Raw genomic sequence first — 25460 nt, 5'->3', positions numbered from 1 at the left:
CACATAGAAACCCAGGGCTTGGAACATTTGAACATCAAATCATCATTATCAGTATAACCATAAAACCATCATCATCATAACATAATAGAAAATGTTCCCATCTTTTATATCACCATCATCGTTGTGAAAACATGTTCATCGTTGTTGTCATAAGGGCTCATGTAATCATAGACCTTTGGTTTGGAAAATACGGGCATTTTGGAAAACATTTACGGGTTATCGGTGAAGGAATCATGCGTTGGAATCATAGACTTCTAACTTTTGAAAACAAAGAAGTCTTGGAAGCGTTTATGAAATCGTAACATAGGAATCATGCCTTTGCAAGAAAGGGACGAGCCTTAACATACCTATTCAACCTCCTATTGGCTACACTTATGCGTCTGTGCTAGTAAGTCTACATTTAAGAGGATTTACACTAACGTTATCCTCTTTATCGCACACTTATTCCAAGTTTCAAATCAAACTATTCTATATTCTATCGAAAATCGGGCAGCATCTCCCCTGTTTATGTGCCTAGCCCGAATTCTTATTTCATCAACCAACAACAACAACAACAATACCAACATCAATAATATCATTTCCCATATCAAAGTATTCCATAAAACAACCCACACGCTGTTTTCCAACTTCCATAACTAATCAATTCACTATACAACCATTTAACCATTCTATCTTTGTAAATAAGTCAATATCAACATAAATAGGAAGAGATCCATACCTTTCTCCCATTAATATTATTGTATCTTCACTTTTCCACCCTAATTTTACGCCACAACATACCGCTATATGATTCTGCAAACAATAACTATACGCTATCCGGACCGAAATTTGGAAATTATACCTGGTTTGGGCTAAAAAGTGGGTGTGGGAAGGTTGGGGAATTTTCTAGAGAGTTTGGGATGTTTTAGGGTGTATTTGGCTGAAAAATGGGGGGTAACCCCCTTTTTATAACGGTCCAGGTTCTGGCTGGACCGACATAAAAAACCTTCAGCGCGATCGTGCCCCCTTTGGGCGCGTTCGCGCAGGTTTAAATTTTCTGACTGGACATTCGTTCAGGAAAAAGGTCATAACTCTTGATATCGTTATCGTGTGAGGGCCTACGACATATGGTTGGAAAGATATTTCAATTATATACAACTTTCATTCTTTGCATTTTTCCATATTCCAAACTTATAATATTGTTTTGGCCCCTCCAAGTCAGATCATCCGAAAATGTTTCCTTAAATCGTCCTTTTGGAGGGCTTATGCCCATATTTGGCTTAAGGGTCCTTCTTAGGACTTGCTAAACTTTCCATGTACTACTCATATATCTCTTCATATGTCCTTTATATAACCCCAACATGTGGGCCTCACTTAGCTTATAGTAACGAGGGCTTCGATTAAGCAACGTACGAGGTGCTTCACATCATATAGTCTCCAAATGTCATATGTATACTATTATTATTATTACACTCTTATAATATAACCTTCATCCCAAAACCGGTCCTCAAAATTGCTCAGCGCGTTCGCGCCTCGTGGTGGCGCATTCGCGCTGTGTTGTCCCTTGGCCTTCTACGCGTTCGCGCCACTCCTTGGCGCATTCGCGCAGACCATTTTCTAGGTCCACCAGCCTGATTTGTAACGTCGATATCTCCTTACCCCGATGTCCTATTGAGAAGCGGCTTGTTGCGTAGGAAACTAGACTTCCCGAGCTCCACTTTAGACTTTAGTTCCACTTCAAAACTCTAACTATACTAAAAGATATTCTTTCTCCCGGTTAGACCAAAACCTCCGTACCAAACTGTTACATCCGACATTTTTCGCTTATTCGAAAAATTCAAGATAAATTGACTTGTGATGAATAAGGCCACAATTGGACCTTACTTGGTTTGAATGTGTAGGTCATTAATTTAATGGTGTGGAATTACGAAAGGTGGCCAAGGGCAAAATTGGAATTTTGGAAACTTGCCTTATGAATTACAAGATGTAACCACCAAATTGGGCTCAACAAAATTAATAAAATGAGGCCCAATAAGAGAGGCCCAACCGGCCACAACCTTTTGACCCAAGCCATGGATTAATTAATTTCCATGTGGACTTATAAGATCATACTTATCCAAAGAAGGTTCAAGAAAAATCAAAAGAAACAAGAACAAAAGAGAAGAGCATTTCGGGTGGAAGAGAAAGAGAGAAAAAGAAAAGAAAGAAAAATTTTGGGAGCCAAATCCTTGGTTTAAAAATCAAATTTTTGTGGGAATATTACTAAGTGCAAAGCCCTCTACAACTTGGTACAATTAGTTTGGCAAGAGGACAACTTTGTAGCAAGTGGAAAACTTGAAGAAAAGGTAAGGATTTTACCATTTTTATGCCATGAAATGTATGTATGTATGTTGTAGTGTGTGGAAATGAAAGAAAAGTATGGAAATTTTGTGTGTTGGAAGTGCTTGTGTTTGGGCCGTGAGTATGCTTATGTTGCATGGTTTTGGTGACTTGAATTCATGTTAGAATCTAGTGTATTATGGTAGGAATTGTATTACAAATGAAAGTGGAAGTTAAGAATTTTAAGGGGGTGGCCGTGAGCATGGTTAGTCATGGAAGGTTGATGAATTGATTTTATGTAGTAGGTTGCATGTCATTTTAATGCATGGAATGTGAATTAAATCTTGTTAGTATGTTAAGGGTGGTTATGGAAAAATGGTTATTAAGTTGTTGTAAGAAAACATACAACTTTGTTATGGTTTATGTAAAAATGGAAATGAAAGTATCAAGAGGCAAATTATGATTATTGTTGATGAATTTGGAAGATGGAAATGTATAATTAACTTGTATGTTGAAAGTTAGGAAAAATTGGATAAGTAGTGGCTTAATGGAAAGTTGGTATGTTTTGCATATCTTGTGTATATTGTGTGGAAATGGTATGATATGCCTCCGACGTATGTTGTGATGATTTGATGGTTGATGAATATGAAAATGATAAGTTTGGTTTGGAAATGTAAGTTTGAAACGAAAGATGTTTCGTTATGTCGAAAGATGGCTAGTGATGCCATAGTGTATGTTTTAATGTCTATTGTTGTTTTGATGTCATTCTAGGTTGTTGTGTTGATGAATTGAGCCGAGCTAAGTCTCGGGGATGTCTTATATACAGAGGAAATGCTGCCGAAATTTCGGTAGGCAAGTATGTGTTAAGTTGGATTATTGAAAAGTTTGAAACTAACAAATGGTAAACTTGACCATTTCTAGATTTTTGACGAAATTGGGATTGACGCCAAGCGAGCGTAAGGCGCTATCGAGGTATGTGAAGCATTTCCCTTTGTTCCTAGGCATGTTCTGGATGTGATAGGCTCGGTCGCGAGCCTTAAGTACGACTCCGTTCCCCGGAATTCGAGACGGAAAACCGCTCCAATTCCTTCAATTCAATTGAAACTATTTTCTTACAAATTGCCTTTAAAGTGAGTTTTTGTACAAAACCTCCCTAAACGGAGTCGGAACACTTCCAAACGATTATGGATGACCTCATAAGGTCTATTAGCGATAATTTACATATGTTGCCTCGAGTTGGTCCGAGGCGGGCCCACAAGGCCCGATATCTTCTGTAATACTTTAAATACTTCCCTTTTTTTCCGATTTTCTCAGAAAACAATTGAACTATTGTTTTGATTATGATACAACTATTTTTATGCAATTCTTACAAAATGATTTCTGAACATCTGAGAATCTGATTCTGCTAATAATCTGTCGTGCCTTCCTAAGTAGGATATAGGCGCGTACTATGCATACTATCTGGATACTCTGATTTTGACTCGCCGTTTGGCACCCTTCAGTTTGATTGAGTCTGTATGTAAGTAGTTTCTCATTTATCGGTTCGTGTCTGTCTCAATGCATTCCTTCACTGCGTCCCGGGCCAGGTTCTGTTATCGTGCATATTTCTCTGCATTGTTCACCGCGTCCCTCGGCGTACGGGCCGGGATCTGTATGTCTGTATAATATTATGATTTGTGTATGGGGATGGCGGCCAGGATGGCATATGATCTGATCTGATTCTGTCTGTCCACCGCGTCCCGTACTAAGAGGGCCGGGTTCTGTTACCGCACCCCCAGACAGGGCCGGGATCTGTATGAATGTATGCGTGTGCCATCTGTATTTATATAAGCACATGCCTCTGTATGATTCTGTATGACTCTGTACTACTCTGCATGCATAATTCTGTCCGACATACTTCTGTCTGTCCGTCTGAAAGACGACTACGTCTGTATGTCCATATGGATTCTGATTCTGCTCGTCTGTCCGTATTATGATTCCGTTGGTCTGTCCGAACCATAATTCTGTTTATTTGTATGGTACACGGTTCTGTATGTCTGTCTGGATCATGACTCTGTCCGTCAGTCTGATTTATGGTTCTATTCGTTATATTTCTGTGACTCCGGTTCGGACTATGTTTATATCTGTTATGTTCTGCTTTACATACTCGGTACATTTTTCGTACTGACCCCCGTTCTTCGGGGGCTGCGCCACATGCCCGCAGGTACCGACGCACCAGGTGATACGCCGCCAGCGTAGGTTTCTGATTCAGCTGTTTTGAAGAGCTCCTTTGATCCGGAGCGTATATTTTTGGTATATATCTCCTGTCTTCTGTATACTCTGTATGTATGGATATTCTGGGTACGGCGGGGCCCTGTCCCGTCATATGATTCTGTATGTCTGTAGAGGCCTGTAGATAGATGTGTGGGTTACGGGTTTCGTCTGTATGTTAGCCTTATCGGCTTATCTGTATGTTTCTGTATGTCCAGATATATATATATATATATATATATGTTTGTGCGCGTGCCGTAGTTGTATCGGCCTACTTCTGTAACTTCTGTTTTAAAAAAAAAAAAAAAATCTGTATGATTCGAATTCGATCGGGTAGGTACGTATGGGTACCCAGTTAGGGTACCAGTCGCGGCCCACGGGGGTTGGGTCGTGACACAAACCTTGCCCAACTTTCCTTCAAAGCCTCAGAAGCTTAATTTCCTTAGTTCACTTGTTTTCCAGTCCTTCTATAACGTGTTACGCAAACTCGGACTCTTATAATTGTAAAACGAGCACCTATGATCTTGCATCTTCTCGACAATAACTCTGGTGTCTGCAGTTAAATAGCTAATACCTAACGAGTCTCAACGTACAGAAACTACAAGGTGTAACAATAGAAGCCGATAAGCAGACTTTTTGAGAGCACTCTATTATTCCGGAGGTGCCAGTGATTTGCTATTGTATATACATATATGTTTTGGGCACGACGGGGTCCTGTCCCGTCTATATGTTTAGTACTCTAGTAGAGGCTTGTAGATACGTTTGTGTGGGTAGTATGGTCTCACGGGTTCTCCTCATATGTATATATTATTTTGATAGCCGGAAGGCTTATGTATATAGGGTAATTATGTTTCCAAATGAAAAATGGTTTTCCTATGATTATGAGCAAATGAATATTAAAGAAGTGTATTATGAGTATGACGAGCAATAGAATGAGTGGTGCTCGGTGGTTAGCCCCGGTTACCTGTCACGGCCCCTAGTCGGGTCGTGACACAATCCTTCCCCCTTTAGGAACATTCATCCTCGAATGTTGGGATGTATCTGGGTAACTTCTGATCTTTTAGATTCTTGAGACATTTAACTCATTACACTCAGCTAGATCATGCTATTTTTCCATTCCTTTCATGCAAGAATGTTACATTTACTCTTGAACGCTTGACCCTTCTTTCCTTTTTTATTTCTTATACTGTCTCGTTTGTATCGCTGGTTACATAGAACCCTTCCATAGCATCGTGAATCTGTGGATTAATGTACTACTTCTAAAATTTTCTCATAAGCTTGTCCTTTCTTATTACCCACATATAATTTTGTTATACCAAAATATTACTGTCGAGTAGGTGTATCCTACTCCTGAGATGATCCTCATTTAGTCTCTTATGGTTTGACATGGCCTTATATACCGCAAACCACTTGATGTGTCGTACCATTGAGTCCTTCGTGCATAAGATCTTTAAAAAAACTTCTTTTTCACGTTCTATCTTTTTTGTGAATTCTCGGTAAGCTTTAAACTAGTAATCTATCCGGTAAAATGATTATTATCCTTTAAGCTATCGGATGATGAATCGGCATCCCCTTTCCACTACGTTTTATAATGCTTTTCCATGATCGTCATAGTCTTTCTACATGTATAGGTAACACAAGAGCTATAACTTGATAGACGGGATTCTTCTCATGTGCTCGTGAAATCTGGGGTTCTTATTGATTATATGGCATATAAACTTGACCATCTATCTGAAAAGCTATGACATAAGTAACTAGTTACATCCACGTTTTCTTGAGAGGAGGAGCTACACAGGTTTCCGAAACTGAAAAGTTTTAGTAGTCATAACTAAGGCAATATATTATGTTTCCGAACTGCTTTCTACATCTCATCGTTTCGTATAACCTTTGATAACTTATCCAATGAAGTAAGCGGTTCTTGTGGAGCTATTTATGACCTCCTCTGTAGAACCAGACTTGCCATATTCGTAGCCATCAATCCCTGCCTCTATATCGTAATTATTGTATTCTGCCTTAACCCACCATGATTTTGACATTTTATAACTTTTCTCTTAACATCGTCTTGTCAAAGTCATATCATTATGGTATACCTTTGATGTTCTGAAATGAAGTGGACAATGGACCTCAGTCCTATCCTTATCTCACCTCCTCCATGATACTAGAAACACGTCTTCGGTCCTGTTGTCTAGTACTCTTCTAATTACTTCAATCCCTTTATAGAACACTTCTTTAGATTAGACAAAATCTTCCTGTCGATATCCTCGCCTTTTTGGCTATAGAAGTAACTCCATTATATTATGGGTCACTATGTCCTTATTCCCTGCGTTTCTCGGCATATACTATGCTGTGGCTGTTATTGCTTCCACCTAATTACACTCTGTCTATTTGAAATTATACATCTGCTCAATTGTATCTTTATGCATTCATATTATTCTGCCACACGTAATCCTATCTCATTCAACGACTTATCTTACAATTTGTTGTTGCTTACTTACCAATCACTTGTGGCTTTACGAATAAACATATATTGGCTCTATCCTCTCTCACTTTAATTTAACCAAGCCGTCTTATGCGAAACTAATTGTTATTCACCTTTCTTACTACCATCAATAGCCATCAGTTTCTCATTGAGGCTTATCTTATCCTATTTCACTTGCAACTCAACCCTAGTTTACCTTACGATCAGGATTCATCGTACATGAAGTCCTGAAAATCTTCTATTGGCTCCCTTCTTTGTGTCACCATACATGTTATTGTAATCCGTCACGGTTATTCCGAATATTCAAATTTTTCATCATATACCAACTTACCTTATTTCAGCTCCTTCTTGTTTCGTCCTTCTCCTTTCATCATATTTACGTCTTACCCGCAAATTCGACATTGTTATTCATTATTTCGAATGGTTTAAAGTTATACTAACCTCTGTTATTGCTTCCATTCCGACTATTCCTCGGTATTGTGACCTTGTATCAGTACGACTTATTCAGATGAACTACACCATTTAGATATTATCATAGTCTGCTTTTAACTCTGAGTGCTATCACAATTTATCCTTCTCCATTTCTTTGTTAATGATCCTATCATTGTACCTTCATTTTATAACCTTAAGCAAATTTTCCTGTGGAGTTGTACCTTCAAATTTTTTTCCTATCATTCTATTTAACATCCCCGTGTATAATGCGTTCGACTGCGTCCGTCTGCATCCGTTGTCAATTCGTCTCTCTTCCTTATTGTTATACTCATGCGCCGTGCTTTAAAGTGGTTTCTAATCTCTTTCGATCACGACCTATCTATCTTTTTGTCGATAAACAAGGTACACTTCTGACCTGGTACTTTATCATCTCATCTTCCCCCCTTAAGGAAGTGGTTCAATACTTTATGTTTAAAATTCTACTCCTCTTCCCGTATTCCGTAGGTCCATATCCTTAACGGTCTACGATTGATCTAAGAGTAGCGATTCATCTTCTGAACCAATCTGTCGAGGTGCACATATACATAGAGGGTCATATAATCTTATGGGTATACTGTTCCTGAACGGGCTTAACCTTCCATCAAAGAGATCTTTATAAATTACTGTCGGTTCGTTTTCCACTGATCGTCTTTCTCCTTCTACTTGTTTACTCATTCAATCCGTGGAATGGTAGCTAGTACAAGATTCCTTCTCAGTAAAGTTCATCCTAAGCATCAATGTCTCTCCATTGAATAATCATTTGATCTTTTGGTAGGCCTCCTTCATATTACTAGTGTCACGACCCAACCCCGTGGGCCGCGACTGGTACCCTAACTGGGTACCCGTACATACCTACCCGACCGACTTTCGAATCATACGGATTTTTTTTTCTTTTTAACAGAAATTACAGAAGTAGGTCGATACAAATACGGCACGTGCGCAAACATACATATATATACATACATACCTGAACATACAGACATTTACATATAAGCTGATAAGGCTAACATACCGATGAAACCCGTAACCCACAGATCTATCTACAGGCCTCTACAGACATACAGAATCATAGGACGGGACAGGGCCCCGCCGTACCCAGAATTTCCATACATACAGAACATACGGAAGAACAGAAGATATATACCAAAAGTATATGCTCTGGATCGAAGGAGCTCTTCAAACAGCAGAGTCAGAAACCTACGCTAGCGGCGTATCACCTGGTGCGTCTGTACCTGCGGGCATGTAGTGCAGCCCCCGAAGAGCGGGGGTCAGTACGAAAAATGTACCGAGTATGTAAAGCAGAAACATAGCAAATATAAACATAGTCCGAACCGGAGTCACAGAAATATAACGGACAGACCCATAAATCAGACGGACGGACAGAGTCATGATCCATACAGACATACAGAGTCGTGGTTCATACAGATAAACAGAATCATGGTTCGGACAGACAGACGGAATCATAATACGGACAGACGAGCAGAATCAGTATCCATACAGACATACAGAATCGGAGTCCATACGGGCGTACCGAATAAAAATCCATACTGACATACAGACATAGTCGTAATTCAGACGGACAGACAGAAGTATGTCGGACAGAATTATGCATGCAGAGTAGTACAGAGTCATACAGAATCATACAGAGGCATGTGCTTAAATAAATACAGATGGCACACGCATACATTCATACAGATCCCGGCCCTGTCTGGGGGCGCGGTAACAGAACCCGGCCCTCTTAGTACAGGACGCGGTGGACAGACAGAATCAGATCAGATCATATGCCATCCTGGCCGCCATCCCCATACACAGATCATAATATCATACAGACATACAGATCCCGGCCCGTACGCCGAGGGACGCGGTGAACAATGCAGAGAAATATGCACGATAACAGAACCTGGCCCGGGACGCAGTGAAGGAATGCATTGAGACAGACACGAACCGATAAATGAGAAACTACTTACATACAGACTCAACATACAGACTCAATCAAACTGAAGGGTGCCAAACGGCGAGTCAAAATCAGAGTATACGGATAGTATGCATAGTACACGCCTATATCCTACTTGGGAAGGCACGACAGATTATTATCAGAATCAAATTCTCAGATGTTCAGAAATCATTTTGTAAGAATTTCATAAAAACAGTTGTATCACAATCAAAATAATAGTTCAGATGGTTTCTGAGAAAATCGGACAAAATAGAAGTATTTAAAGTATTACAGAAGATATCGGGCCTTGCGGGCCCGCCTCAGACCAACTCGAGGCAACATAGGTAAGTTATCGCTAATAGACCTTATGAGGTCATCCATAATCGTTTGGAAGTGTTCCGACTCCGTTTAGGGAAGTTTTGTACAAAAACTCACTTTAAAGGCAATTTGTAAGAAAATAGCTTCAATTGAATTGAAGGAATTGGAGCGGTTTTCCGTCTCAAATTCCGGGGAACGGAGTCTTACTTAAGGCTCGCGGCCGAGCCCATCACATCCAGAACATGCCTAGGAACAAAGGGAAATGCTTCACATACCTCGATAGCGCCTTACGCTCGCTTGGCGTCGACTTCAATTTCGTCCAAAATCTAGAAATGGTCAAGTTTACCATTTGTTAGTTTCAACTTTTCCATAGTCCAAACTTAACACATACTTGCCTACCGAAATTTCGGCAGCATTTCCTGTGTTTATATGACATCCCCAAAAGTTAAACACAGCCAAACAATCAACACAACCCAACAACAATATTCATAATAACGACAAGTAGCTCAAAATACATAATAAGGCACAATTTGCCAACTTTCCGTCATAACTTAACATTTTCCGTTCCGACCTTACACTTCCAAACCAAACTTATTATTTTGATGTTCATTACCCATCAAATTCATTACAACACGATTTGGAGGCATATCATACCATTCTCACAAGATATACATAAGATATGCAAACTTACAAACTTTCCATCAAAGCCACAATTTATCCAATTCTCCTAACCTTCAACATACAAGTTCATTATACAATTCCATCTTCCAAATTCATCAACAATAATCATAATTTGCCTCTTGATACATTCATTTCCATTTTTACATAAATCATAACAAAGTTGCATACTTTCCTACAACAACTTTATAACCATTTTTCCATAGCAACAAGAATCATTATCCTTTCATTCACTTCACAATAACACACTTAACATACTAACAAGATTAAATTCATATTCCATACTCAACATAGCACCACACGGCTACCTCCTATATTTTCCAATTTTCACTAATCCATTCCACTTTCATTTATAACACAATTTCCATCATGCTACAACTAAATTACAACATGAATTCAAGCCATCTTAAACATACAATTCATGCATAAATTCGGCCAACATGCATGATTTTCAACTCCCAAAATTTCCATGTTTTTCACTCATTCACACATACTACAACATACATATACCATTCATAACATAGCAAAAGCATGAAATCCTTACCTTTCTTCAAGTTCTTCACTTGGAGGTTAAAATTGCTTTCTTGCCACAATACTTATATCAACTTGTAGAGGACCTTGAGCTTAGTACTAATCTCACAAGACTTGGATTTTTAAATCAAAGATTTGGCTCCCAAAATTTTTCTTTCTTTTTCTCTTTTCTTTTCTCCTCAAACCCGAATGCTCCTTCTCTCTCTTTTGTTTGTTCTTATTTCCTTTTTCTTGAAGCTTCTCAATACTTATCCATTTTATATAATTTCCCATGGAATTTATTTAATCCATGGGCTTGGATCAATGGTGTGGCCGGTTGGGCCCTTAAATTTGGGCCTCACTTTCTTATTTTTTTTTTAGTCCAATTGGCTTTATTTTGTAATTCATGAAGCAAGTTTCCAAAAATTCCAATTTTGCCCTTGGCCTCCTTCTGTAATTCCACACCAACGTATTTATAACCGACACATTCACACCAAGAAATGTCCAATTGTGGCCTTATTCATTACAAGTCAATTTATCTTGAATTTTCGAATAAGCAAAAACGTCGGATGTAACAACTAGTTCATCGTTAGTGAAAAGCATTTCTTATATTGTTTTGTAACCTCAAACCTATTCACCTCCTATCCTTCTTGGATTTCATTTTTGTCTTTCACGATTCTTCGCCCCTTGTCTTTTTTTAAATGGTCTTCGTCAGACATCTCTTGCTTTCTCCATCAGCTACTTAACCTCGGGTAACTTACTCGATAATCCTACAGTCATAAAACCTCACGAAGGATATTCTTTGCATCTTGGTCTTACCTTTCACCTTATGCACTTCCCCGTAATAGTTCATGATCTTTATGTCCTTATACTCATATAACTTCATGACACCTTCGCCAATATTGAACTATGAATAAGAAAGCTTTCGTCAATCTATAATTGTTGAGTAACATACGCCGTCCTTTCGTCCTTTTCTAATCATTTTGTTGATCCCATTGATGTTCAAAACAATATAACTATCTTTATATGAGTCTTGCAATTTCACATCGTATCATTATGGACACTAAACACCGCAATCTTTATAATTTGTACTCTTTTCCTATTCCATCATTTATGTTTTACCTTTTAAGCTTATAGACCATTCGTATAAATAAAACTTAAGCGTCATACTAAAACATAAATGTATCCTTCACATACCTTCCATATAAAGAAAATACAACTTCCATCTAGTCACAGTGTTGCCTTATTAATCGGGCACCTCTAAAGTTGCTAACCAATCATAATATAAACGTGGTTGTTCATTATTGCCCGACTGGAAATCCCATCTAAATTTCTCCTTCTAATTCTACCCCTTCCTTTTGGGCCTTATCAGCCATGCTCTAAAGATTATCTTACAATATAACATATAACATATCAACACCACTCCAAGGATCTGTTATAAACGTAGGAAGTGGTCTAGTCTATTTCCTTCTTATTTGCGACTTGCTACCGCTCGAAAATCCTAGATACCTATTATTCTAGGCCCTCTGCTTCGGCCATCATCTTCATCCAAATCATTTCTCGCAAGCACAGGGGGAGTCCTGATTAACGGATGCCCAAGACTGCCGACTTACCAATCCCTCAGAGGACCCCACATACTCTAGCACTCTGTCATGGCACGGAGTCTGAAAATTAACTAACAATGTAGGAATCTGGATGGCTCTTCTTACCTCCTGCTGAACTGGGCTAAAAACGAAGTTAATAATACTGAAGCTCTACCTTACTATTCTAAAAGTGCTGGGGTGAAAGCCACCCCGAATGATGGCCCATCCGGGATCTCAGATGGATTATTCTCGATAGTAGGCATAGCCTCAGATGGGTCCTCCTCTATGGAGTAACTCACTCCCACTCCCGTCGTCACCTTAGCCCTCAGACCGTCTGTAATCTTTCCCGTAGAAGTCATCTTCTAACTATAAAACAAACAGAGGTTAGCGTTAATAACTTCATATACTATTACTCGGCTCTATAGCACAATGTAGGACAAGAAAGAAAGATAACCATCCTAAATTCCCTGCAGCCTCCTATTTATAAGTGTGGCACACAACACACCCATAAATAAGACTCTACTAAACACGGCTTGTAGACATCCCTAGGACAGACCAGCTCTGATACCAAGTTTGTCACGACCCAAACTGGAGGGCCTCAACGGGCACCCGGGCCTTACTTGTTGGGCACCGCCCTAATGTACATCCATGGTCGTACTAACATAAATAAGTGGGCCAGAGGGACTGCCATGAGACAACCTGAATAGAACCTAAGGAATACTCAACAAGAAATGACCCCAACATGATATACATAAGATATATACTGACCTACAAGGCCGACAGGGACATCCGTATGTCAAACTATAGGCCGACATGGCCATACAAAACATCTATATACATGACGTCTATCTACAAGCATTTAAAGAGTACATGAATTTCATAAGGTCAGGATAGGGCCCCGCCATACCCATAAACCTGTATACATAAGTAGACTGACTCACAAAAGCAACTCGGGAGCAAATGGAGTGCAACAACACCTTCTGTTGAGCTGGAAACCTACTGGGAGTACCGTCAACCTGTCTATCAGGACATGCAGGCATGAAACAAAGCGTCCCAAGGCGAGGGGACGTCACTGCGAATAAAGTATCGAGTATGTAAGGCAGATAACAACATAAGGAAATACATCAATGTAATAGAGGAATAAGAAACTCAACCTTGGCTCTCTACTGCCACTGTGGGCCATGATCTGTATGAATACAGTATATACGCACATATAGCGAAGCGCCATCATATTATAATATATATATACATACGCACATATAGCGCCGTCAAGCCTCTATGGGCATTATCATCATCATCATCATAATATCCACATGATCAGGGATGCGTCTATAGCGCTGTCGTACAATATATATGCGTATAAAATTCCATCAAGCCACTATGGGCTTCAATATTACAAGGGCAAAGGTGCAAATATACCCCTCAACTTTGCAATTTAGAGCAGATATACCCCTCGTTACAAAAGTGGTGTATATATGCCCCTGCTATTACAAAATGGTGTAAATATACCCTTTTTCACTGACGGGATTTTTAAAAAATCGTTTAGGTTATTTTTAATTAAAAAATGCCACGTGACTTTAAAAACAATTCTACCCATTTTTTTTAATAGACATATTTTTCTAAAGCCACATAATAATATTTTTTCTAGTGGGTCAGGTTTGGTTCGTTTAGAAAAGTGGGTAGTCTTATTTCTTTAAAGTCACAAAGATATTTTTTTAAACGAACCATACCTAATGCACCAGAAAAAAAATTATCATGTGGCTTTAGAAAAATATGTCTACTAATAAAAATAGGTAGACTTTTTTTTTTAAAGTCACGTGGCTTTTGTTTTAATTAAAAACCTAAATGATTTTTTTTAAAAACAATCTTGTCAGCAAAAAGGATATATTTTCACCATTTTGTAATGACAGGGGCATATTTGCTTCATTATGTAACGACAGGGGTATGTATACACCACTTTTGTAACCGCGGGGGGTGGGGGGTATATCTGCTCTAAATCACAAAGTTGAGGGGTATATTTGCACCTTTGCCTAGATATATATGCATGTGCAAGAGCATAAAGAGACATCATGAACTTATCAGAGTGACGTAAGGTCCTTGCACCTCCGATTAATGTTATGGACATCAATATATAAACCTCAATAGGACTCAAGGATCATATATACATGCTTAGAATAATATTATAAAGAAAGAAACAACATGGACAGTCTTTATTGTTAGGAATAGATCTGTTATGAAATAACATATCGTTTACGTTCGTTTCACTTTAGATCATGCCAAAATAAAAAAGGAAGTGCCTTAACATAACTCAACCTCCTTGAATCCTTAATACCTATCAAGCAGCCCACAAACAATTCTATCTACAATAGCACAATGAGACTCATGATTAATACTACATAGAGATTACATTCGTAACTTAATCTAGTAGCTTGTCTAAGAAATTTTGGACAACATCTCATCTATTTCATGAACATCCTCCAACTCCATATCTAACCAACAACAACCTGAGCAATCCAGCAAGTAAAAACGCACATAACAAGACACCATATAACAACAACAAGTCAATAACATTATATGACGAGCGACAAGGTCCGACCGGAACCCGTTTAACCCATATCACCCCTTATCAACTTCTTACATTAAATCACCATTATTATTAACATGTTAACAAATATATTCATCAATAATTCCAGGCGTATACCATATAAAATTAACAAGAGAACAGCCCATGGAACTCATCAATCTTAAATAACATCTCTATAAGCTAGTTTATAATTTTTACATCAACCAACACCAAAACAACCTTAATCAAAAGAAAAAGGATGATATACATACCTTGTACAACAGCTACAACTTGAAAATCAAACTCCCCTTAGCTTACAATAACCCTTAATCACTTTAAAACATCCAAGAGGTAGTATTCTTCTTCTATCTTAACTTTTGGTGTGGGATTATGGTGTAATCACTTGGGAATCACAATGTGTAATGATCCCGCTAGGTCGTTATGGGCATTTTGACCATTTTACCTTTGCTACTTGCTTTCCAAGACTAGAAGCGAGTCCAGTGATAACTTAAGGAGCTAGAATTCTGAAATAAAGGCCTTTGATTGCACTTGTGCAGCGGTTTGAAAACTTGACTTATTTCCGTTGGGGGTGACTTAGTAAATTTGACTTCCGTTGGGAATTCGGAGGCCACGGGTGAGTCCATAGCATGTTTTGACATTGATGTGCATGTTTGGTTAGTGTCGATAGGGTCTCAGATTGATGTTGAGTCTCGCTATGTCGAAGGAATTTTTGAGACCCTCTCAAAAATTTTCCCTAGTGTAAGTGTGTACTTGTTATTTCTCGATTTCACCACGCTTGAGAAATTTTTTAAGATCTTTCTAAAAAATTCTACCCCAGTGTAGAAATTTTAATCAGTCTATTCCTTAGAACTGATATATTTAAAGAATTTGTGAGGTCCTCCCAAAAATTTTGCCCCAATTTCCGTGTGGGGTTACCTTTATCTTTCTCTCGCAAATAATTTCTAAGGTTTCCTAAGGTTTATTGGGAATTTTGTTTGGAATGACCGAGCTCGGGAGAGTGCTTACGGATCCCGTTTTGAGAATCCGATTAAAACGTAGTTTGGGGTAAACATATTGAAATTTTTGGTGAGACCGAACTCAAAAGAGCACCTACGTATCCCAAAATGGGAATCAAGTCATGATTTAGTTCAAGATACATAATTTGGATTTTTGGGTTAAAGTGACCGAGCTTGGAAAAGCTCCTATGTATCCCCTTATAAGTACAGGGAATCAGGTCCTTGCGTAGTTCGTACATAATTTTGGATTCAGTTTTTTCTAAGAGAAATGCAAAATTACAAGTAAAGGGAATGCAAACAAAGAAAACCTAACTATGGAAATTCTAAATCTTCGAAGTTGTCTTCTTCTTCATATGTAGTATCTTTTAATGGCATCTGAATTTATCACTTTTGGCCACTCTTGACCGTCCATTTCAGCAAGTACTACGACTCCTCCTGATAGTACTTTTCAGACCATATAGGCCCTTGCTAGTTTGGTGCGAAATTTTCGTTGTATTCTTCCTGATTAGGGAATATTCTTTGAGTACCAATTGCCCGATTTGAAACACCCTAGTTCTCACATATTTGTTGAAAGCATGCGTTATTATTTGCTAGTATAGTTGACCATGGCGAACAACAATCATCCTCGTTTCATCTATCAGAGCCAGTTGCTCATACCTTTTGCGGATCCATTCCGCATCGTCCAATAACTTCTTGTATTATTGGAAGTGAAGGAATTTCTACTTCGGCTGGTATCACTGCTTCAATTCCATACACCAATAGGTATGGGGTGGCTCCAGTCGAAGTCCTGGCAATAGTGCGGTATCCTAGCAATGCATAAGGCAAGTGTTTATGCCAGTCTTTGTAGTTATCAATCATCTTTCGGAGGATTTTCTTGATGTTTTTTTTGGTGACTTCCACAACCCCATTCATTTGTGGTCGATATGCGGTTGAATTCCGGTGAGTGATCCAGAACTGCGCACACATGTCTTTGATCAAGTGGCTATTCAGGTTAGCCCTGTTGTCTGTTATGATTGATTCTGGGATACCAAATCGACATATGATGTTGTTGCGCACAAAGTCTGTGACAACTTTCTTTGTCACTGATGAATAAGATACTGCTTCTACCCACTTGGTGAAGTAGTCTATAGCGACCAAAGTGAAATGATGGTTGTTTGACGTAGCTTGCTCAATTGGTCCTTTGACATCCATGCCCCAAGCGGCGAATGGCCTAGGTGACGTCACAACATTTAGTTCTATTGGAGGGACCTTTATCAAGTCTCCATGAATCTGACACTTATGGCATTTATGGCAAATTTGCTACAGTCATTTTCCGTAGTCATCCAGTAATAAACTGCTCTCAAGATTTTCTTTGCTAGCATGAGCCCATTCATGTGAGGCCCACAGGTTCCAGCATGCACTTTTTCAATCAATTTTCTAGCTTCAACAGAGTCAATACATCTAAGCAAATCCCAAATCTGGAGTTCTTTTGTACAGGACATTCTTGTTAAGGAAGAAACCATTTGCTAACTTCCTGATAGTCCTCTTCTGATTTAAGGTGATTCCTTCGGGATATTCACCTTTTTCCAAGAACATTTTAATGTCAACGTACCAAGGTTATCCATCAGTCTCATCCTCTACAAAAGCACAGTGGGCTGGTTGATCTTTGATTTCGATTTTGACAGAATCAATGTATCTACTATCGGGATGCTGAATCATGGATGCTATTGTTGCTAATGCATCAGAAAACTCATTCTGGGTTCTTGGTATATGCTTGAACTTGATCTCTTTGAACCGATCTACCAATCTCTGCACAAGTCCAACATATGGTATGATCTTTTCATTTTCGGTGGCCCACTCTCCACGAACCTGATGAATTAGCAAATCCGACTCGCCAATTACATGAAAATCTTTCATATCCATGTCGAGAGCTAAACGTAGACCCAAGATACAAGCTTCGTATTCGGCCATGTTGTTGGTGCAATTAAAGCTTAACTTGGCCACCATTGCATAATATTAGCCCGAATCTGAAACCAAGAGGGCTCCGATTCTTGATCCTCTAAAGTTGACTGCTCCATAAAAGTATACTTTCCATCCTGACGCATCTTCACTTTCTTCTCCTTCAATTGTCATTATTTCTTTATCCGGGAAGTAAGTCCAGAAAGGTACTGGATTGTCATCTATCAGGCTTCCTGCTAGTAGATCTGCCAATTCTTGCCCTTTATCTACTTTTTGCGCGACGTATTGTATGTCGAACTCAATTCACAGCATTTGCCATTTGGCCAACTTCCCTAAGGGCATAGGCTGGCGAAAGATGTACCTTAGTGGATCCATTCTTGAGATCAAATGGGTCGTGTATGTAGCCATATATCACGACCCAATCGGAGGGCCACGATGGGCACCCGATGCTAGCCCACCCGGGCACCCCCTTAGCATACCTTTACATTCACATTTAGGTGAGCCACATAATAAATCATACAATTCTATTCATCAATCATACTAGTCCCATTGGACAACAATGCCTTTATATCAACATTAGCAACTATGCCCATATCAATGTACATAAGCCGACGAGGCTAACAAAATGACATCCCAAAATATAGGCCAACAAGGCCAAACACGTCTAACTGTATACACATGTCTACGAGCCTTTAAGGAGAATATATCATATCACATAGGCGGAACAGGACCCCGCTATGCGCATAATTATATACACAAAAGAATAAGTACCAAAAGCTTTAACTTCGAAGAAATGGAGTTCCTCTTTGTAGTCCTTAAGTAATGTAGCTACGAATCAAGTTTGTCTCCCTGGGCACCTGCGGGCATGACGCAACGTCCACAAACAAAAGGACATCAGTACGAAGAATGTACTGAGTATGTAAAGCATGATCAATATCAATATGGAAGCATAATAAGCAACATAAAGAATAGCATATGATGGGAGAAAGTAGAATCATCGTCATAAGCACTTACTTGCTTGTCATAAGGACTTTCCATTTCTAATGCGAGGTTGTGTACATACATCCATAACCGTTTCCGTATTCGTATCCGTACTCATTTACATTTCATATCCATAATCGTATTCATATGCCTATTCTTATTCCTATTTGTATCACGACCGTATCCATACTGTTTTACATATAATATACATATTTATATCATAGACATACCCAGCCAACAAAGGCTTCAGGGTTACACATACCTGGCCATACCAAGGCTTCAGGGTTACATCTACCTTGCCCTACCAAGGCTTCAGGGTTATATCTACCTGGCCCGACCAAGGCTTCAGGGTTATATCTACCTGGCCTTACCAAGGCTTCAGGGTTATCCGTACCAACAGCAGAGGTGTGCGCGCGTTACATAAATATATATATTCTACCCGGCCTTATAAGCTCGGGGTTCCATAATAGTCATAGCTCATAAGCATCTTTACTATTATCATCACTATCATTATCGTCATCGTTATCGTCATTGGCAGTGTCATTACCATTATAGTCGGCATCAAAATCATTGTCACTAATATCGTCAGTCATTACATCTATCTTTATAGACTTACTCATCATATGAGGAACTTAGTACAATCGTAACATATCGAGAATCATGAGCTTAATAGCTCGGAAGATGGAATAATTTGAAGGACATCATAGACTTATAGAAGATTTAAATGATTGGCCAAAGAACCATTCCTTAGGAAAGAAGGGTTAGCCTTACATACCTTTCCGTTCAACTATTTTACCGCTTGCACGTTCTCCATTAACGCTCACGTTCTACCTTCATTAAAGTCATACTATCATTAGAAATTGATAGCTAACATACATGACTAAGGCTAGAGAAAATTGGACAGCATCCCCTTTATTTATACAACATTGTCTCCATACCATATATCAACTCCCAAACGTCAACAATACATTCACAATATCATAACAGTAGTCCTTATTCATTCTACATTATCCATATTTCTCAATTCACTTTAAGTCATCCATATCCATGGTCACAACACACGATTACATTCTCTCATATACAATGTCTATCCCATGTGCTTAACATCATTTATAACGTATCCATATTCACAACACATCAAGAATCATGACTCAATTCAAACTACTACTCACAAACATCACTACTCTCACATTCCAGACCCATTTTCTATATCCTTTTACAATCCAAGTGTTTCAACTTTCAAACACCTTAATGTCACACCCCGACTTTACTAGGGTGTGATGGGCACCCGACCCCATATTCGGAGCCGAGCGAACCCGCTGACTCTTATTACATGCATAATATCTTTGGACTCTTAAATCGAATAAGAATGAAATACATAGTAAGTTTTCAGAATCTTTCTTTTCCTTCGTACTCAAATCAAATGGAATCTGTAATCACATGGACTTTATAACATAACATAAGATGACATATCGGCTGGTGGAGCCGTTTACAATACCGACACTCTATACCCACGACTCTGTCTGCAAAGTCTCTAACTTCGAACAAGACATCATAGCATAGTACTCTGACCCGGCAACACCCCAGAGCAAATGGAGCTTGCCAACTCCGCTGGAACATCTTCTATAATAGCTTCTACTCATCTGGGTGTACCTGCGCGGCATGAAATGCAGCCCCCTAAGAAAGGGGGTCAGTACGAGCAATGTACTGAGTATGTAAGGCATGAATAGTAACATAGTAAGGGATATAAATATGAACAATAACAGAATAGAAATATAAGGCATATCATGAGATAAGAGAGTAACGTGTACATCTGAGTGCCTCTTAGGCGGATGCCATGCATGCTTAGCTTTCCTTGAAAACATTTCTTTTTCATATACATAGAAAATAGAACATGTCATAGCGCCGAACAACGTCGGCTCCCCCACATAAGTCCCGCGTCCGGGCATCCCGCGTCCGGGATGATAAATTACGCCAACTGACCAGGTGGCAATGCGTCTATAGCGCAACATATGTCCCTTTCCCCATATTCCCCATATACATATACATATGTCATATACATATATCATATAAGCAGCATGCATGAGAGCCCAAAGAAAGTCATGTATCCATCAGAGTGACGTAAGGTCGGTAACCTCCGATTACATTATGGAATAACTATGGCCGCTTTGTCTCACCTTGAAGGAACAATTATTATAAGATGAGACGAGCAACGAATAACAGCATACATAAACCGACCCTGAAGGCTCAGAAACAAGTTTCAGGTCAATCCGATTTAGTATAAGAAAGTTATGAGCGTTTGAAGTACAGAACCTTTTACGAACATTTCAGAAGTCATTTTTGGAAAATCAAAGCAATAATCGTACCAAGTACCTTTAAACATGAAATCATTCTTATCATAGTTATCATAGAAATATTCTCATCCTCGACATCATCAATATCGTTGTAAAACATATCCATCGTTTCTGTCATAAAAGCTTACAATACCATAGACCTTTGTTTTGGAAAAATACGAACATTTTTGGAAAACATTGATGGGTTGTCGGAAAAGAATCACGCCTTGAAATCATAAACATCTATCTTTTGAAAACAAGGAGAATATGGAAACAATTATGAAATCATAACATCGGGATCATGCCTTTGAAAGAAAGGGACGAGCCTTAACATACCTGTTCCACGTCCTATTCGCTACGCTTAATTGTCCAAGCTCGTTATCGCTAGTCTACATCCAAGAAGATTTACATAATCATTAGATTCATCATCACACACACTTGTCTAAATCCTTCAAATGAATTCATTTATAATCTGCCGAAATTTCGGTAGCGTCTCCCCTGTAAATACACCATCCCCGAGAATCTAACTCGGCCCAAATCATCAATCAACAATCCGAGAATTCAACTCGGCCAAACTATCAACAACAATACCATCAATTATACCAACAACAGCAACAATCAATTCAAGACGCATTCTAACATTAACAACCTTTGTCACACAATTCAACGACATTTCATTTGTATTCAATTCAATCACATATAGTCAAGTTAACATCAATGATCTCACATCTAAGTACTAATCCGAAATCATTCTAACATGGTTCAAGAATACTTCAAACAATTCTCATAATATTCCAAACAACCCAATCAACATATTACTTCACCCGTAACCTTCCAAATTCAATAAGAACAATAACAACACATTTCTTTCTTTCAAATTCAAACACAACAACCCACTTACAATCTTCCAACCACATGTCTCACTTCCAAATTCATGAATTATATTTGCAACCTACACATTAGTAATTTCATTCCTACAAATATAAGGAATCATACTAATATCACATCAACGTCTTCAATAATGCACAAACGATTTCCACTTCATTTCAAACCATTAAATCTTCATTTAACATCATAGAATCCACAACACAACAATCCATAATACTAAATAAAATTAGTTCTCCACTCCTACACAACACAACATAGGCACAACTACAACTTCCACACCATAGTTTCATGAATTTCATTCATTTCCACATACCACAACATGCACAAATCATCCATAACATATGAAAGGGAGGATTGAATACATACCTTTTTCACTCAACTCCTTGACTTGGCTAAGGTTGTGAACTTGCACAAATAAATGATTTTATTGCTCCAACAACCACTCCATGTTAAAGAGGACCTTCCAATTGGTTGGAATACAAGAAGAAAATAATTTTTCCTTGATCAATTTTTGAACCCCAATTTTTTTCTTCTTGGCCAAATAGGCCTTCTCTTTTTTTCTTTCTCCTCAAGTTTCTTGAACTTTCTAGGTTGAAGATGAAAAATATGATGAGCTTGTCATCTTTTATGATTATGTATTAAGCTTCCATATGGGCCAAGCCCACTCCATACAAACGGCCCACTTGGCCTTTTTATTCAAGACTATTCTTTTTTTTTTCTTTGTTTTGTCTTGCAATTCATGAAAAATAAATTTTCATAATTCCAAATTTTCCCTTAGCCTTCCCCAATTTTTCCACATCAAAAATTTTCATAAGCAACATGTGTATTATACAAGATCAAACTATGGCCTTGTCCTTAACTTCTTGCAATTATCTTAAATTATCCGAATGTACAAATTGCAGGATATAACACTTAAACAACATGGAAATATCATAAAACTTACCTTAGATGGTGAGGGAATGAATCTTGAGTGGAAATACTTCACAATATCAAAACAATAGTCCTTATTCATTCTACATTATCCATATTTCTCAATTCACTTCAAGTCATCCATATCCATGGTCACAACACATGATTACATTCGTTCATATACAATGTCTATCCCATGTTCTTAACATCATTTATAACTTATCCATATCACAACATATCAAGAATCGTGACTCAATTCAAAGTACTACTCACAAACATCACTACTCTCACATTCAAGACCCATTTTCTATATCCTTCTAGAATCCAAGTGTTTCAACTTTCAAACACCTTAAACAACATGGAAATATCATAAAAATTACCTTAGATTGTGAGGGAATGAATCTTTAGTGGAAATACTTCACTTGAACCAAACCTTAGTTCTCCTCCAATGGAATTTCTTGTGGTCCTCTAACCCTTGGAAGCTTTCTAACACATAAACACTTGATTCTAGTCTTTGATCTTTGTGTTCTCTTGGACTTGAGTGGAATATGTTTATATAAGTGTTTTTGAGCTTTCAACACTTGTGGAATATGAAAAATGAAGTAAAAGAACCCAAGGCATCTATTTATACAAACATTGGAAATCAGCCCGTCGAGACTTCCACGGACACTTATACGGTCCGTGGAACATTTCACTTCCCGTATAAGTGGTCGTGGTTCACAACCAGGAGACCACCATCTCTGCTGGGCATTCTACGGACCATTATATGGTCCGTGGAAAGCTTCACAGTCCGCGAAACATGGTCGTGGAACTCACAGCTTTTCCGAAGTTGTTCTCGTCGTTTCGTTTGATCTCCAATCCTTATACAACCTTCTTAACACTTGTTTAATAATTTATTAGCCATACAAAAGGCACTATATCAACCTCTTAAAATATCACCACATAAACATTAGCTCAATCATAGCGGAATCTTTCCGAACACGAGTTACGTTTCGCTCTATTCAACGAACTAGACTTCACATATTCGTAGAACTTCAAAATCTTATTGTATGAATTTCAAGCTATCTAATCCTTCGCTTAACCTCGTAGGGATTTCATAGTCACCTTAAGCTCATATTAACCTATCCACAAATCAACACATACGGAATTTCTGAGGTGTAGCATTCTCCCCCCTTAAGAACATTCGTCCTCGAATGTTAAGTCGTCGGGGATTCTATAAAAATTTCACCAGAGTTTCCTCTGTAATATGGCACTATCATCCTGTCACAACAGCCCATAATAACAATGCCTCACAGGGCCACAACATAATAGCAATAGAAATTAGCCACACATGATCCAAAAGCATAAAAGCAAAACTTACATACCTTATGATCTCGACGTCTCATCTTGGACTCCTTCTAAGGGCTGAAATAAATGCGGATACTTGGATTTCATATTTTCTTCCGCTTCCCATGTCATTTCTTCTCGTTTATTGTTTCTCCATAAAACCTTAACTGAGGCCACTTCTTTGTTTCTAAGCCTCTGTACTTGCTTATCTAGTATGGCAATGGGTACCTCTTCAAAGGTCATCCTTTTCATCACTTGAAAATCATTTACTGGTACGATCCAAGTAGGATCTCCAACACATTTATGAAGCATCGAGACATGGAAAACTGGGTGAACTGACTCCAAATCAGGAGGTAAATCTAACTCATAGGCCAGTTTGCCTATTTTGCGCACAATCTCATAAGGCCCAATATACCTGTCACACCCTAATTTTGATAGGGCATAATGGGCACCCGACCCCATACTCAGAGCTGAGCGAACCCCTTTAACTCTCGTTATGTTCATAACCTCACTGGACTCTTAAGTTACGAAATGAAATGCACAATAGAAATTTGTCAAAACCATTCTTTTCGTCGTTCTCAAGTCAAGTAAAATCTGTAATCATATGGAATTTGTAACATAAAGCATAATGGTACGTCGGCTTGCAGAGCCGCTTACAAGACTGACATCTTATACACGTGACTCTGTCTGCGAAGTCTCTAACATCAATCAAGATACCATAATCAGGAATACTCTGACTCGGCAACACTCCAGAAGGAAACGGAGCTCGCCAGTCCAGCTGGGTCATCTTCTAGCAATGTCCTCTACTCATCTGTATACACCTGCGTGGCATGAAACGCAGCCCCCGAAGAGAGGGGGTCAGTACGGAATACGTACTGAGCATGTAAGGTATGAAATACAGTAAAGAGGATCATAACTAAAATGGAGATTTTTTCAGAAACAAGTATGACTGTTAAAAACATCAATACACTTGTCTTTTGAAATGA

This window comes from Lycium barbarum, chromosome 4, assembly GCF_019175385.1.
Source record: "Lycium barbarum isolate Lr01 chromosome 4, ASM1917538v2, whole genome shotgun sequence".
NCBI classification, from domain to species: Eukaryota; Viridiplantae; Streptophyta; class Magnoliopsida; order Solanales; family Solanaceae; genus Lycium; species Lycium barbarum.
This window is presented reverse-complemented; position numbering follows the sequence as displayed.